Raw genomic sequence first — 17790 nt, 5'->3', positions numbered from 1 at the left:
ATGCACAAATGGCTGCCTCCATGCTTGGCTTGGCACCTCCCAACATTTTGTGGAACCTTCCAGTGTTCTGTGAGGGGTCCCACCTCTCTATACCAGCTATTTTGTTGTGACCCCCACTCCTTATTTTCAGGATTCCAATACTGTAGTGCCCATAGGTTCAACTAGGCTGGGATCCCTGGCTTTGGAACTCTAACTGGAGAGCCACCTCTTGTGGCAGTGGGTCTGGCCAACGTATAATTTCCTCTGTCCTCCTTTGAGCCGCTTCAGAGCCTACTGGAGATGCAAATCACTCTGGATATACATCTGGTTTGTCCCCGTTGCTTACATGAATTTCCATTCTGCCACTGCAGTGGCCTCGCTGGAAGCACTGGCAGCAGGTGACCGAGCTGTAACATTCAAAGGCAAACTTTGTGCTAATGAGATACTTACATACTAATGCAAGTACTGGGGGAACCAAACAAGGAGAGTGTGGAAGTTCTCCTAATTGCAAATTCTGTTCTCTTAATTGGCATATCATTTTGTACAAGGCCAAATAAGGGAATGGGAAAAGAGTATTGCGCTGAATGTTTCCACCCAGATCTATTAGGAAGAAGACAGTCATTTCTTTGGCTAAATCTGCAGTATTTAATTCAAAGTCTTGTAATTGATAATCTCTGGAGACTTGGAACTATTTATATATTTGCCTGCTGAACAGTTCTGGAAGAACAGAAGGCTGGAGAAACGAGCAGAGACGTATCTCCTTCACATTTGGAACTAACCTGTTCTGAGTAATTGGTGGAAAATGCAAAGCTGGGCAGAGAGCAAGTGTGAAAAGTATTAGAGAACCTAAAGAAAGGGAACGTGCCATAAATGTTACAGGCTGAGATCCAAAGAACTGCTTGGCTCTCTTGGGAGCTTATGGTTAATCCAGTATGCATAACTTGGCTTGGATACTTACAGATGGGGAGCTTCGTTGGCAGAATGAGTATTTTTTTTCCATTTTTGCTGCAACCTCCTAAGACTCCTGACAAGCTGCTCCTGAGAGGGTTTAAAACCCTGACAAATAGTATGGGATGCTGGATGGGGCAGCTGCAATAGGGAGGAGTGGACAAAAATGCCCCCATGTGTGAGTGAAGCTCTGTGTGAAACCAGTCTCCCCTTCCCTTAAAGAACTACTTTGTTTCCTTTGAATGTGGCGTACTGACACTTGGCATTAGGACAGTGTATTTTAAATTCAAATTGTAAGCAGACTGCCATTGTCAGTCAGTCATTAAAATGAAGGGTGATACACATTGGAAGAAGTTGGACTGTGAGCAAAATTTCAAACCATGCCCATTAGGCAACTTACAGTGCTCTAAGGTCAAGGGAAATTAAAATGGGAAAGCAAGAATGAATTGTGAAGTGAAAGCATCGTTTTTGAAAGGCGAGCCCACAGCATGAGTTAATGACTAAAACATTAGAAACAAACTTCTAAGGTCAGCCATTCTCACAGGGTGGTGGTGAGGATAAAGTGGAGTGTGCGTGTGTGTAAAGTGCCGTCAAGTCGCAGCCGACTTACGGCAACCCCTTTTGGGGTTTTCATGGCAAGAGACTAACAGAGGTGGTTTACCGGTGCCTTCCTGTGCACAGTAACCCTGGTATTCCTTGGTGGTTTCCCATCCAAATACTAACTGGGGCTGACTCTGCTTAGCTTCCGAGATCTGACGTGATCAGGCTAGCCTGGGCCATCCAGTGGAGTAGAAGACAATTACTTTGAAGATTGCTTCGTGTCCCCCACCGGGGACAAAAGCAGGGTATAAAGTTCTAAATATTCCAGTTCTGAGAAACCAGAGATAGACTGGTCTGTTGATGCACTCCAGTGGTTTTGTTGCTGTTTATAATCCAGTTGTCCAAAATGTAGTTCCCTGTGGTGACTTTTAATGACAGATAAGGAGCAGCAAAGCAGCACAGCTCAATGTCTTTTTCGAAAGAACTCCAGCCCAGATGCAAATATGAGTTTGCCGTGAAGTATCGTGACTTTTTCTGTTAGCAGACGGTGGAGCCAATAATGGTGTCTTTTTATGACGGGCCCATGTACAATCAAATGTTAAAAAACAGAAACCTTGATCCTACAGAAATTGCATTCATTGCACAGAATCGTTATCAATCATCTGTAAGCTGGCCCTGGATGGACTTTCTGTAATTTTTGAAATTATAAGTAGGTTGTTCAACTACTGCAAGCTAGCAAATTACCTGTGGGGGCTGGAAATTATTTCAAACAAGGAAGCTTCACACAGAAATGTGTGCCACAATAGGTATATTTGTACAAGGGGTCCTAATTAATAAAAATGGTGTACTAGGGTCCTATTTCAAAGCAGACCTTGTATAAATAACTTCTAGTATGGTGTAATGGTTAAGACTGTTGGACTGGTATCTGGGAGGCCCAGGATCAAATCTCCACTCTGCCATGGAAACTTGCTGAGTGTTTTGTGGCCAGTTAGACACACTCAGTGGCCAGTTAGACACACCTCCGAGGGTTGTGAGAACAAACTGGAGGAGAACAATGCAAGGTGCTTTGGGTCCCCATGGGGGAGAGGTCAAGGTATATAAGGAAGTAAATGAAGCATGTTTGTTCCTGACTATATGCTAGGAAACGTTGAGGGCAGCAGGAAAAGAGGAAGACCCAACATGAGATGGATTGACTCAATAAAGGAAGCCACAGCCTTCAATTTGCAAGATCTGAACAAGGCTGTCAAAGATAGGACATTTTGGAGGACTTTCATTCATAGGGTCGCCATGAGTCGGAAGCGACTTGACGGCACTTAACACAGAGACACATAAAACAGACCCTGAAGGAATAGTGACGCAAAGATGGCTGCTTCCTTGCAGAGGTGCAAAAGAAAGTGCAATCTTATGCAGTTGCTTCCTGGTAACCTGTTTTTTAGTTAGCCGGGATGTAAAGAATGTGAAATTAATTCCATGAGTACAAGGAGGTTTTAGACACTTCTTCCCCACCCTTGAAAAGCAGGTCTCCAGGGCTTCATCCCACATGCTCCTTAAACTGGATTTTTATATGATGTGGCTAGCAAAGGGGGAAACCGTCCTCTGGCCTGGTCCAGGCCTCATAGGCTGAAGCAATTATCTGGAGTCCAGCTATTATATGCAGTAGCTAACAAGTAGCCTAGCGGCTTAGTCTTCCTAGCGCCTGTATTCCAGGAAGCTGTAAAAGACTTATAAAAATGGACTGGAAACCTAAGGTTTCCTGAGCACTTTTCCTGTGATCAATCTTTCGGAGATTTAATAGACCTCAGCCATCACACACTCAAGGGCTTGTCTCATAAAGATGACTGATGGCTTAGGGACTAATACTGTGTTTCTTGAGAAATTGCCTCCCACTCAGAGAACCTTGACGAGGAAATTGGACTTTGTAAGCCGGTTAAAGAGAGGTGATCAAAACGATCGCGTGGGGAGAAGTTAAAAAGCAATCCCGGTATAGACCCATAAAAGACAACACAGTTGCTTTGCTGCCACTCCTAACCGGAACGATGAATAAGCTGGGCACGGTCCAGGCATGTCTTTGAAAAATGTTACAGCGCCATGCTGCTTTGTGCAGGGATGATGTAAAATAATAAAACGCTATCAAAAAACATTCAGGATGAAGTGGTCGAGCAGATGGGAAGTGGGGGGATAACTGACCTTGCAGTTAAGTGGTTAAGATAGGCCGGCCTCGGCTTTTTCATAGTAAGAATTGGGAACGTGGGGAGGGAACAGAGGCCAGTTAGGATCAGCCTCGTGATAGCTTCACCGCAGAATGGATGTCTCCCAACTGACTAGAGTTGTGAAGAAGCTCAATTACTGTTATCGGTGACTAAATCTATAGGATTTATACCTCACTAGAAGGTATGTTTCCTTGTTAGAATTAGTTACCCAAAGTAATGAGGTGATCTTACTGAATCAGTTAGATTCTTTTTATTGCCAACTTCAGAAATATTAGTATCAAGTATAAATGCAATAAAGTATCAAAGTATAATAGAATATAGGCAGCGCCAGCAAGCTAGTTTACAGGATTTCACTGATCATAATACATTGCACAGAACATAATTGCTATACATACCAACACACCGTTCGGGAAGTCTGATAAAGACCTCCAACGTCTTACAATTTTCAGTCCCTTATATACCTTTTTTATGGGAACCCTAATCTGTGATTATCTATTACAATCTTCACACTGCATCTCAAGGATTTGAAACTATCTCAAAACAAAATGTATCCTTCAATTTATCAGCAAGGTTGACTGATATAGATATGTGTGTGTGTAAAGTGCCATCAAGTCGCACCCGACTTATGGCAACCCCTTTTTGGGGTTTTCATGGCAAGAGACTATCAGAGGTGGTTTGCCAGTGCCTTCCTCTGCACAGCAACCCTGGTATTCCCTTGGAGGCCTATCTTAACCCATCTATTTTTTTACTAGGACCTTTTCTCCTCCTCTCTTCTGGATTTGCACCACAGGACTGCCATTTTTTAAGGACGGATATCCTTTAATGTCGTCTGGTAGATGCTGCTTCACAATTCTAGAACTCGGCTACTTCATGATCCACTCTTAAGATTTTCTCACCGCTCTTCTTTTCTACTCCCCCCACTCAGGAGATTGCATCTTCCATTTTACATGTTTACAGAAAAGAAGACGGGAAGTCCTCAGAAATGATAACCAGAAGACCTTCAGAAGCAAAGCAGCAAGAGATGTTTATCTAGATACTCTCTAAATGTAATGTGTTGCAATAATTTTCACAACAGCATCAAACATTCATTCTGGAGTCCACCCTGCTCAACTGGTGGATCCAGGTATTGTTCTTTGTGCACAATATTTTTAATGTTTACATATTTCCATCAGAAGCAAGAACCTTCCAGAGTTGCTTCTGCCATAGCCCAGAACCCACATGTGGAACTGCAAAGCCCAGAAATAATATACAGATTACTCTGAACATCTTTAAAGTTGTCGAAGGCTTTCACGGTCAGAGTTCATTGGTTCTTGTAGGTTATCCGGGCTGTGTAACCATGGTCTTGGAATTTTCTTTCCTGACGTTTCGCCAGCAACTGTGGCAGGCATCTTCAGAGTAGTAACACTGAAGTAACACTGAAGGACAGTGTCTCTCTGAAGATGCCTGCCACAGTTGCTGAAGGACAGTGTCTCTCTGAAGATGCCTGCCACAGTTGCTGGCGAAACGTCAGGAAAGAAAATTCCAAGACCACGGTTACACAGCCCGGATAACCTACAAGAACCAATCTTTAAAGTTGGTCTGGAAGATTTTAAACAAGGGGTGAGAGGCACCGAGCCTTTCCTCCATTCCCTTGCCTCACCCCTCTCCTAGAACGTACTTTTAAATCTGACCACATAGTAAAAGATGTTCTCATCCCATCTGCTTTTTTAGAAATCATCCTACCTCCAACACACTGCATGACCCCTATTTGGCATAACTTGCATTACTGCCATAATATATACTTTGGTCCTTGTTTGTTGTGTATGTTGTGACCATAAAATATATTTGAAATTGGACATGGCGTCTTCTGTCTACTCTTCAGACTGTTCCGATGTAAATCATGCTACATTTAAATGTTGTCCAATAGATTTCCCCTGTCCTGTATTCTGTAGGAGCAGTCTATAAGGCTGAGGAGCTTGATGCATAGCATTCTCAAACTGTATGACACTGCAGGTAGAAGTTGCCAGTAAGTTTGAATGTGTTTATCTCCTCAAGATGACAGTAACCGTGTTTGCAAAATCTGCTGTCCTTAGAAGCAGACAAAGCTCTGTGACCATTTTGATAGAAATAGCCTGTGCAAGGGTAAGAGTTTTGAAAAGGTACCTGGGGAAATCTCAAGGAACTCTGTACCTGGCTTCTATGAAAGTATGAACAGGTTGCTTAATTGGATTACAATTGCAGCATTAAATTGCTTTGTCCTTGCAAGTTCCATTAAAATGAACATGCACCAAGAGAGAACTACAGCTAGAGCGTCATTCTTTCAATACAATTGAAAGCTGTTCACGAGTTTGCGCTGGGCTAATTGACACGATTACCATCAAAAGACCTTGAGGAATTCCTTTCCTTCATTGCAGAACAGCAGAATAAACGCTAATAAATTCTGCCTTCAGGACTGTTCAGGGGAGAAAAACTTTACCCCTTCCCAGATTGTGTGTTTGTGTTCATAGTCCAACCACAGATGTTACCAGTTTGCAAATGGTTCTTTTTATTTGCCAAATGAATCAACGTGAATCTTCTTGGATTCGATGACAATCAAATGGAATTTTCTTTCATTCCTTAGTACTCAGGCAGATGCTGGGACCCTCATGTTTATAGCTAAATGGAAAACCCTTGTATAATCTTTAAAACAGTCTGTTTCAATAGTCCCTGGTTCCATACAAACCTGAACACAGGCACAGCAACTTGGTATGTGGGTGCATTAAGCGACATCACCAAGTAGGAAACAAGGAACACGGCCAAGATGACAGAGAAACAAGAACCAGAAGGAACAAATTAAAGATTCTGAGAATGAATTCATACCACAGCAGATAATTTGAGAGCAAAGTCTGAAGAGATAAGGCTTTTCCACTGACACATTTTTATTTATTTCTATCTTTGTAGCAAAGAAAAATTCATAAGAGGAAGTCACTTTCTTGTTCTCCCCAATCCTCTGTTTCTTAGAATTATGGCATGATTACAGTTCTGGACCAATAAAGTTAAATAATTTGTGAGTATTAGTGTTTCCAAGTAGTTTAACAAGAGGTTAGTCCAGACTGAATTGCCAATTCCAATTATTCCCCCCCCCCACAGATTTTGTTCCTCAGGGTCCCCTATCCCCACACAGAACAGTACTTTCTAGAGATCAGTAGACTGCAGTGGGACAGGAGAGGAAGGAAAATTCTGTTCCACTGTTGGAAATTTCAGCCTGGATCCAATCCAGCATCTTGTAGTAGATCCTGGTCACCATTCAAAATTAAATCAAAGTAAGTTTGGCTCCATATTTACCTGTTTTACAGCACAGTCACTTGTATCTAGAGCAGTGGTTCCCAACCTTTTTTTGACCAGGGACCACTAGGACTTTTTTGTTCAGTGCAGGGACCCCAAGGTTCAAAATAAAAATTCGGAGAATTTGAAAATAAACTTTAATCATAACTGTTAGTTAAACATTAAGCTTAGAATAATATTTGAATATATATTTTATAATAGAGAACTTTTAATTGAAAATATTAATTTATTATGGGTTTATAACTTTGTTTCGTGGACCTTAATTTAGTTATCGCGGACCCCTGGGGGTCCATGGACCCCTGGTTGGGAACCAGTGATCTAGAGATATTGCTGCTTTTTCACAACCTGAGCAAATGTAGTAAGCTCATATTTCAGTGTACAGGGTTGAGACTAATGGGTGACAGAAGGATTCTAACAGCCCATTCCTGAGAATGTGGCCGAAACTAAGTAGGAGGTGGCGTGACCCAGCCGCCAGCAGAAGTGCATGGTAATCACGCGATTACACGTACTTACACTGGCGGCAAGGCCAGTCCCGCGGGTGGCCGAGCACCGCGGGACCACACCTACCCCCTCTTCCGGCGAGGCCTCTCCATGGCGCAGGCCACGGCGAAAAGAGAGGCTGCGCCGGCGCAGGGGGGTGGGACGGGGGGAGGAGCTGCCGGTTAGGTGGCTCCCTAACCCGTTTCAGCCCGGTACACCGGCGCCGGGAATGGTGGTGCTGCGCCTGCTTTTTAGCAGGTGCAGCCTCGCTGTTCCCTATGGGGCAATGGCATAGGCGAAATGGCTTAGGAAGAGGCGCCGCTGAGCCTCTTCCCCGCCATTCCCCGCCGCCGTCAGCTCAGGAATGGGCTGTAAGAGGGGAGAAGAGAAATTACATTGGCAGGTGGAGAAAAAGAAGATTGCATCAGTAAAAAGAAAGAAAAGGAGACGATTTGGTAATCGTTTTGTTATTTTATTACTTTCGTGTTATATATTTTGGTGATTAGTTATATTCTTGTAGACGGCATATTAAATATAAAGGCATCAAAACACCATCTATAGTGTTTCTGCCACCTATTTACACTGTGAGAAGCCTCAGCTTCAACACATAGTTATCCACAATGAAACCATCTATTATTACATCATTATAACATTTTCTCTATTGCGCAGCTCAAGAAATGCAACTTTCCTTTAATGATTACTTTGACCTTTTTAAACACAAATGCTTTATTAGCAAACACAACTGTATGTATCTGCTGCTATAGCTGGACTTGGGCAAAATCAAGCTTATTTTCTTTTTTCCCTTTCCTGTTTTCTTCTGAAATCACTCCCATAGCAACCATTAAATAATTCCCTGATTACTTGAGAAAAGTGACCTTTCACGTTTCAGTAGCTGGTTCCTTGATTTCTTTCTGTATCATCCTCCCAGTTTTGGTTGAGAGGAAGGATAGGGAAATACTATGTTGAAGAATTGTATTACTTCCGTATTATATTCGTTTTTAGCCTGGCATAGCGATTTTGTGAAAGATTTTGTTCCTCTCTTGTTTTCTTCTCTATCAGGATCTGTGGCCGCCTATGGGAAGTCAGACTGCACACAGAGGTGTTTGTGCATGCCCACAAAGACCTTTGTGTCCCTAGCGGTCTTTGTCTTTCAAAAGTACCTGTTCAGATATAGTCAGAAGGATGATTTATATGTGTCCTAATTTACCCTGGATGAGCCCTGTGGCGCAGAGTGGTAAGCTGCAATACTGCAGTCAACTTGAGTTTGATCCCGACGGAAGTTGGTTTCAGGTAGCCGGCTCAAGGTTGACTCAGCCTTCCATCCTTCCGAGGTCGGTAAAGTGAGTACCCAGCTTGTTGGGGGGTAAAGGGAAGATGACTGGGGAAGGAACTGGCAAACCACCCCGTAAGCAAAGTCTGCCTAGTAAATGTCGGGATGTGGCATCCCCCCATGGGTCAGGAATAACCCGGTGCTTGCACAGGGGACCTTTACCTTTTTTTTTTTTACCCTGGTACAAGGAATAATTTAAGAAAGCACAAAATCAGCATAGAACTTCCTTTTTACTAACCTGACAAGTATTAGGTTTATATCAACTTGGAGTTGTATAAAAGCAATAAAGGCCATGGGGTAACTCTTTTGCCTTCTCTGTAAATACATGCAAGTTGTGGCAAGTCAAAGCAGTGTCCACTGAATGAAAAAAAACAAACTAGGAACATACAAATGAATTTATTAGGCATTCGATATTACTATGGCATAATTTTTAAAACTTAGCCTGTTCTTCCATAGGTTGCTATCCTAGCTAAACCATAATCAAAGAAGTCATTAATTCAGAACATCTGTAAATTATTATTAAAAAGAAGCCAACAGAGTACAGAGATTCTTAAGAGCTGAAATGTAGAGGTATGCATTAGGGTTGACAAACGGCATGCTTTCATCCTAGCATGATCCCAGAAGTCTCAGCTTCTTTTGCTAATAGATATGTGAGATTTTTTTTTTGCTTTCACACGAAAAGGCAAGAGATGAACCAGCAAGGAAATAATGAAAACTAATCTCTCCAGTTTGTAAACTAGGTGGTAAATACCAACGTTTCAGACTACTTTTCCACACCAATGTAACTTTTAATCAATTCAGTTAATGATTTTGACCCTCAGTTTTTTCCAACAGAGCATATGCCATTATTTTATGATCTCAGCTTTCCTTGCTTTTGCCCTTCCTCCATGTGCACATTCTTTGCTACAAACTCAAAGAAGAGTTCTGCAAGAAGACTCCGGTTTTTCACGTGTTCGTGCATCAATGCTATCGGTATCAGGCCTTTTCTCTTCATCTTGGGAAACATGGGTTCCAAAGAAGCGACGCTTACGCTGTTCTGCATTTGCTCGTCATCCCAGCATTTCTTGCCTTGCAACAAAACGAATGATAAAAGGTAATGAAAAAGATGATGATATCAGTTGCCAAGGCACTAGGCTTCTTGGGACAGACAGGAAATTGAAATGTGGCTATATCATAGAGATTATGGCTTCAGCAGCCATGAAGAAAAAGTAAATTCAAGCCGTAATATATAATTTTACAAGGTGGTAATTGCAAATGTAATGAAGGGGGATGCTTTAACAAAAAAGAAAAAGAAAGCCTTCACAATTGCTGTGTAGAAGCAAGGTCTACCCGCTTTTTATTTTCCCTCCACTTCTATTTAGTAGAGCAATTGCTTTTCCATTACTTATAATTTACAAAAATCTGGAGGCTCTTTGCCTTCTTCATCTAAATCTATCTTTTCTTTTTCAGAATTGCAGCTTTGCTCTAGAGGTGCTGTAAGGGGTTGCCATAACAACATGCAGAATGATTATCAAAGATGATAAAGGTAACTTTCTCAAACACAATGGAGCAGTTGTTATGGAGGGATAAATGATAGCAATATAAGGTAAGATGGCCTCTCAAGAGAGAAAAACAGACAGGAGAGAGGAAGGGAGGGGGAGAGAAGGAGAGCATAGTGACCACCCCTATAAATACAATTACTTCAACCCACCCATATGAAGCCTGCTAAATCCAAAGCGCTAGCACTCTGTGCAGGGCCATCTCTCCCTTCTTCTATATGCTACTACTGATATGTTCCCAAGGGGCACTGCTGTTGTATTCCATCTTACAGACCATCCCCATAAATATTTTTTATTAAAATATGATTTTTTAAAAAATATAAAGAATGTGTGTGTGTGTGTGCGCACACACACACAATAAAACATATAACACACATTCCCCTAAAGCACAAAATAAATCTTCCCAAACAAAAAAGACCTGGGGATCTCCAGAAGAAACTGGTAACATCACCAAGAAATCTTCTACAATAGTCACTTATTCCATGAACAAGAACCTAGGGCATGGGATATTATTTCCTTAAATTCCTGTCCAATTCATTGATTATTGAGGATGCTTTTAATCGATCTGCATGTCTCTTGGAGACTGACCAATGGGCAATGAAAATGGACCCTCTGTGCCCTTACTGCAGCTAAAAGACTTATTACAACACTGGAAAGATAAATGCCCACCTCCTGTAAATCAGTGGACTGAGGGCCTTAGAAGTCTATCAGTATTTGAACTCATGGCATATATAAACTATTGTATATAGACTTATTTTTGGATATTTGGAAAACTTTTATAAAAACGTGTGTGTAGATCTGCCACCACTGTTGTTATATTTTTGTCTTTAAAAAAAAAAAAAACCTCTATTTACTTGCTGGATTTTGAGGGGGGGGGGTTCCCTTGTTTTTTTTCTGGTTTTTTTAAAAATAATTTTTTTAAAAAAAAGTTCCCGTCAAAACCAGCTTCTTTAATTTCCGCCTTTGTGTATGTATACGCACGTACATGGAGCTCACGTTTTTAACATGCTTATCATCTGGATGCTTCACAAACTATTTTAATCAAGGAAAGCAAATGTTAGCCACTGAGATAATAAATTCAAGGACCTTATCGAAGAACATGTTTGTGAATCAAAATATTCATTAAAGGAATTTCTCTGCAATACTTTGTGAAATTATAGCACTGGTATAATGTGATTATGGTATAATTTACACAAACGGCAAATGAGCAACGAACTTTTTGTCTGGGATGTTCCATTCAAAATTGCAGGTATGATTCAATGTTTTTCCATAGATAGAAAAAGATCCTCAAATGTAAAAAAAAAAAAAAAAAAAAAAAAAAAAGGAAACAAAACCCCAGAAAGGATAGAAGTCATTAGGGTTGCCAGGTCCCTCTTCAGCACTAGTGGGAGGTTTTTGGGGCAGAGCCTATGAAGGCAGGATTTGGGGAGGGGAGGGACCTCAATGCCATAGAGTCTAATTGCCAAAGCGGCCATTTTCTCCAGGTGAACTATTCTCTATCGGCTGGAGATCAGATGTAATAGCAGGAGTTGGCAACCCTAGAGGTCATGGCTCCATGGCAATGCATCTATTTTTCAAGTAGATCCCAGGTTTGATCCCTAGCATCTGCGGGTAAGGATCAGTTGTGCAAAAAAAAAAGTTGGTAAATTTTGGGTCGGGTTTATTGGGCCATATTTTTTTTCAGTAAACCTGGAATAAGCTTGAATACCTATACCAGTAAAGGGCTTTATTTTTGGGTTTACAGGGGAAAAAATCGGGTCCGTTATAGTCTATGGGGATTTTTTGAAGCTCCTGTGGGGGCATTTTTGTAGGCAGGGTTCTCAATTTTTCAGGGCAGCTTCAAGGGACTCTCCTTGCATGAACACCAAAGTTTGGTGAAGATTGGGTAAGGGGGTCCGACTTTATGGGGTTCAGGTCACCACCCCTCCTCCATAGAAATGAATGGTAAAGTTTACAATGTTTTTCTATGGGGAACGGGGGCTACTCCTGTCCCAAACGTTACTAAACTTTGGGGCTCATGCAAGGAGAGTCCCTTGAAACTACCCTGAAAATCTGGGAACTCTACCTCAAAAAATGCCTCCCCAAAGCCCATTAAAAAATTCCCATAGGGAAAAACCTGGGGAAAACTGAAGCCGGAAAAAACTGAATACCTATTCGGCTTTTTCGGGCATCGCCTATTCGGCTTTGGGAAGATTCCCAGGTTCTGGAATTCAGTAAAATTGAAACTTGAATATTGCTGAAACTGCTAATTTGGGGTTTATTTTCGATTCGGGTATATTGATATACACAACCCTAGAGCCAACATCCACAGCCTGAAGTTGTACAGCCCAGATACGCATTTGCCACTTTTTTTTTGTAAGAAAGAAAAATATGGAAATAAGAGGCACCATGAAATGATACTGAACAAAGTGGGACTATTTAATGTCACCATGATTCCATGACTTTTACATAGTCTATATCAGAGGTCCCCAACCTTTTCTGAGCCAGTGGGAATCTTTGGAATTCTGACACAGGGTGGTAGGCATAACCACGAAAGGCTGCTGCAGAAAGTGGAGCCAACCACAACACGGCTGCTACAAAAGGTGGAGCCAACCACACACCCAGAGGAAGTTCAAGTGTATGAGAGGAGTAATTTAAACATATACTGGACAAGAAGAGAGTGAGAATAAAACCAACCCTGTGGTGGCAGTTGATGCCAAAGCAACATCAAATCAATCAAATTTATTAGTACAGTCAATCAGACCAGTAAAAGCAACATAATTTTATTCTGCACAGTCAAATAGATCTCCAGTGGCCAATCAGAAGCTATTGTAGGCAAGATCCCTACCTGACACCAGCCACTTGGCAGGCACCAGGTTTCAACACCCCCTGGCATCATGTTGGGGCCCCTGGTCTACATATTGTAGTTTATCAAGGAGCTCAGGGTGGTATACATGCTCACACCTGCCCCCATTGTGTCTTCACAACAACCTTGTAAAGCAAGCCAGGCTGAAGTGATTGGCCCAAGAGCACTATACAAAGTTAACAGAAGAATCAGGATTTGATTCCAAGTTTTTCAAACTCTGCAATGCAATCCTAGACAGAGTTCCACCATTCAAGCCCATTGACTTAAATGGTTTTAGAAGTGTAATTGTTTAGAGTTGCACTGCTACACCACATACGGATTGAGATTTTGTTTTATTTTTTAAAAAATGTTTACAGCCCAATTGAAAGCTAAACTGAAGTCAATGAGATTATTTTAAATAGAGGTTTATGCGTGGTATGGAAAAAGAAGAGTTGGTTTTTATATGCTGACTTTCTCTACCACTTAAGGGAGAATCAAACCGGCTTACAATCACCTTCCCTCCCCCTCCCCACAACAGACACCCTGTGAGGTTGAGAGAATGTGACTAGCCCAAGGTCACCCAGCTGGCTTTATGTGGAGGAGTGGGGAATCAGACTCAGTTCTCCAAATCAGAGTCCACCGCTCCAATGAGCAGACTAAGGCCATTTATGCATGGGAGGTTTTGCCTTGGATTTGCTGCTCTGTAGATGCATATTTTCCCCATCCAAATTCTCAAAACTCTGCATGGGGGCTTATTTTGGAGTTTTGAGAACTCAGATGGGGAAAATGTGCATCTAGAGAGAGGCAAATCCAAGGCAAAACCTCCCACGAATAAATGGCCTATAAGTGGTCAGTTTTAGTTTTTGAGTATTATTAACCCCGATTATTAGAATTTAGGGGTCATACAATGACACTAACTTGCAGCGGATTCAGGACAGGCAAAAACAAACACAAAAATGATTCGCTTGGTTTTCATCTCCAGTTCTCGCCTTTTCTTCCTCTTCTAAGTTCTGAAATAGTGCATAGGAAGAAATCCAACTGGCCAAAAGTTTTCGTACCACTGCATTTCCGTGCCTGCATAAGTTGCCCCCGCTAAGGACCCAGGAGCGCCGCCACCCTCAGAACGACTAGCGGGCCAAGTAGCACACGCGAAGGAACGCAGGCGGAGACCCGCCCTGCTTCGACTTTTCTCCAGAATCGAGGCTTCCACAAGCGCCAACGCGGCGTGAGGAAGCGAAGGGGGAGCCCGCGCAGCCTTTGGAAAGCCAGCCGTTTTGGAGCTGATCATTCCGTTGCTTTCAAAAAAAGAAAAGAAAAAGGCACCCTGCTTAATTCGGTTGCTTTTTCCTAAAGCTGTTTCTGCACGAGAGGTTTTGCCTTGGGTTTGCCTCTCTCCAGCTGCACATGTTCCCCATCCGAATTCTCAAAACTGCAGAACAAGCCCCCGTGCAGAGTTCTGAGAATTCAGATGGGGGAAACGTGCATTTAGAGCAGTGGTTCCCAACCTTTTTTTGACCAGGGACCACTAGGACTTTTTTGTTCGGTGCAGAGACCCCAAGGTTCAAAATAAAAATTCCGAGAATTTGAAAATAAACTTTAATCATAACTGTTAGTTAAACATTAAAATTAGAATAATATTTGAATATATATATATTATAATAGAGAACTTTTGAAAATATTAATTTATTATGGGTTTATAACTTTGTTTCGCGGACCTTAATTTAGTTCTCGTGGACCCCTGGGTCCATGGACCCCAGGTTGGGAACCAGTGATTTAGAGAGAGGCAAACCCAAGGTAAAACCTCCCGTGCATTAACGGGAAAGGCTTGCCATTTATTGGTTCTTGTAGGTTATCCGGGCTGTGTGACCTTGGGCTTGGTATTTTCTTTCCTGACGTTTCGCCAGCAGCTGTGGCAGGCATCTTCAGAGGAGTAACAGTGAAGGACAGGGTCACTGAAGGACAGCCTGGATAACCTTACAAGAACCAATGAACTCTGACCATGAAAGCCTTCGACAATATCTTGCCATTTATGTCTTTACCGCCTTCCCATGCGCAGCGCCCGAGGCGGATCGTGCCATTGATGCAGGGGAGGTTTTGCCTTGGATTTGCCGCTCTCTAAACGCACGTTTTCCCCATCTGAATTCTCAGAATTCTGCACGGGGGCTTGTTTTGCAGCTTTGAGAATCCGAATGGGAAAAATGTGCAGCTAGAGAGTGGCAAGCCCAAGGCTACACCTCCCACGCAGAAACGGCTGGGAATGGATGAGTAAACGCCGCAGATGGTCCCGCTCCCCGGCCCGCTGGAAAGCTCGCACGCAACCGCACGTGGCGACGGAGGGAGCAACTTTTCCTTTCTTTAAATTTTTTTTTTTTTTTTATTACAAGGTATGGGAAAAGGAAAACAGGGAAAGGGATAGTTTGATTATATACACTGACATTTCTATTGCACCGGCGTACAGACATTCGATATCATTATATCTATCATAATCTTACTTTTGGTTTATTAGTATTGTGTTGTGTTAAGTGCCGTCAAGTCGCTTCCGACTCATGGCGACCCTATGAATGAAAGTCCTCCAAAATGTCCTATCTTTGACAGCCTTGCTCAGATCTTGCAAATTGAAGGCTGTGGCTTCCTTTATTGAGTCAATCCATCTCATGTTGGGTCTTCCTCTTTTCCTGCTGCCCTCAACTTTTCCTAGCATGACTGTCTTTTCCAGTGACTCTTGTCGTCTCATGACGTGACCAAAATACGATAGCCTCAGTTTAGTCATTTTAGCTTCTAGGGTCAGTTCAGGCTTGATTTGATCTATAACCCACTGATTTGGTTTTTTTGGCAGTCCACGGAATCCGTAACACTCTCCTCCAACACCACATTTCAAAGGAATCTATCTTCTTCCTATCAGCTTTCTTCACTGCCCAGCTTTCACACCCATACATAGTAATAGGGAATACGATGGCATGAATTAATCTAGTCTTGGTGGCCAGTGACACATCCTTACACTTCAGAATCTTTTCTAGCTCCTACATGGCTGCCCTTCCCAGTCTCAATCTCCTTCTGATTTCTTGGCTGCAGTCTCCCTTTTGGTTGATGGTGGAGCCAAGGAATAGAAAGTCTTCTATTACATCTTTCCAATTTTCTAATATTGTTTATAATGTCTCTTATATTACCTTTTAATCTATTATTAAAAACAATCGCCAATATCTTAACAATATTATCTACAATATATACTTATGCTCTATCATATTTGTCATAAAAATATTGCCATTCTTGTTTGTGTTCTTCATGCGATTCATGATGTAGCACGGTGGATAGTCTTGACATCATTGCACATTCATACATTTTTGTAATTGAATGTCTCTTATATTACCTTTTAATCTATTACTAAAAACAATCGCCAATATCTTAACAATTATCTAAAATATATATTTATGCTCTATCATATTTGTCATCAAAATATTGCCATTGTTTGTGTCCTTCATGCGATCCATGATGTAGCACGGTGGATAGTCCTGACATCAATGCACATTCATACATTTTTGTAATCGAATGTCTCTTATATTACCTTTTAATCTATTACTAAAAACAATCGCCAATATCTTAACAATATTATCTAAAATATATACTTATGCTCTATCATATTTGTCATCAAAATATTGCCATTGTTTGTGTTCTTCATGCGATCCATGATGTAGCATGGTGGATAGTCTTGACATCAATGGACATTCATACATTTTTGTAATCGAATGTCTCTTATATTACCTTTTAATCTATTACTAAAAACAATCGCCAATATCTTAACAATATTATCTACAATATATACTTATGCTGTATCATATTTGTCATCAAAATATTGCCATTCTTATTTGTGTTCTTCATGCGATCCATGATGTAGCATGGTGGATAGTCTTGACATCATTGCACATTCATACATTTTTGTACTCAAATGTCTCTTATATTACTTTTTAATCTATTAATAAAAACAATCGCCAAATATCTTAACAATATTATCTAAAATATATACTTATGCTCTATCATATTTATCATCAAAATATTGCCATTGTTTGTGTTCTTCATGCGATCCATGATGTAGCATGGTGGATAGTCTTGACATCAATGCACATGCACACATTTTTGTAATCGAATGTCTCTTATATTACCTTTTAATCTATTACTAAAAACAATCGCCAATATCTTAACAATATTATCTAAAATATATACTGACGCTCTACCATATTTGTCATCAAAATATTGCCATTTTCGTTTGTGTTCTTCATGTGATCCGTGATGTAGCATTGTGGATAGTCTTGACATCATTGCACACTCACACATTTTTGTAACCGAGGGAGCGACTTTTCCAGGCGAGGGAGCGCGCGGCCGGTCCCCGCACAATCAGCCCCCGCGCACAGTTTGGAGAATCCGGATGGGGAAAACGCGCAGCGAGAGAGCGGCCAACCCAAGGCGCGACCTCCCGTGCGTAAACGGCGCCCTTTACGCACGGGGGGTCCCGCCTGGGATTCCGGAGCGCAGGACTTTCCCCAAGCCCCCCCGCCACTCTCCCCTGGCCGCCACCCCCGTGGCAGGGCGTGGCGGAGAGGCTGCTGGGCCACGCCCTCCGCCAGTCATTGGCTGCGGCGCCTT

Source organism: Euleptes europaea, chromosome 15 (assembly GCF_029931775.1).
Source record: "Euleptes europaea isolate rEulEur1 chromosome 15, rEulEur1.hap1, whole genome shotgun sequence".
NCBI lineage: Eukaryota > Metazoa > Chordata > Lepidosauria > Squamata > Sphaerodactylidae > Euleptes > Euleptes europaea.
Note: the sequence above shows the minus strand (reverse complement) of the source record.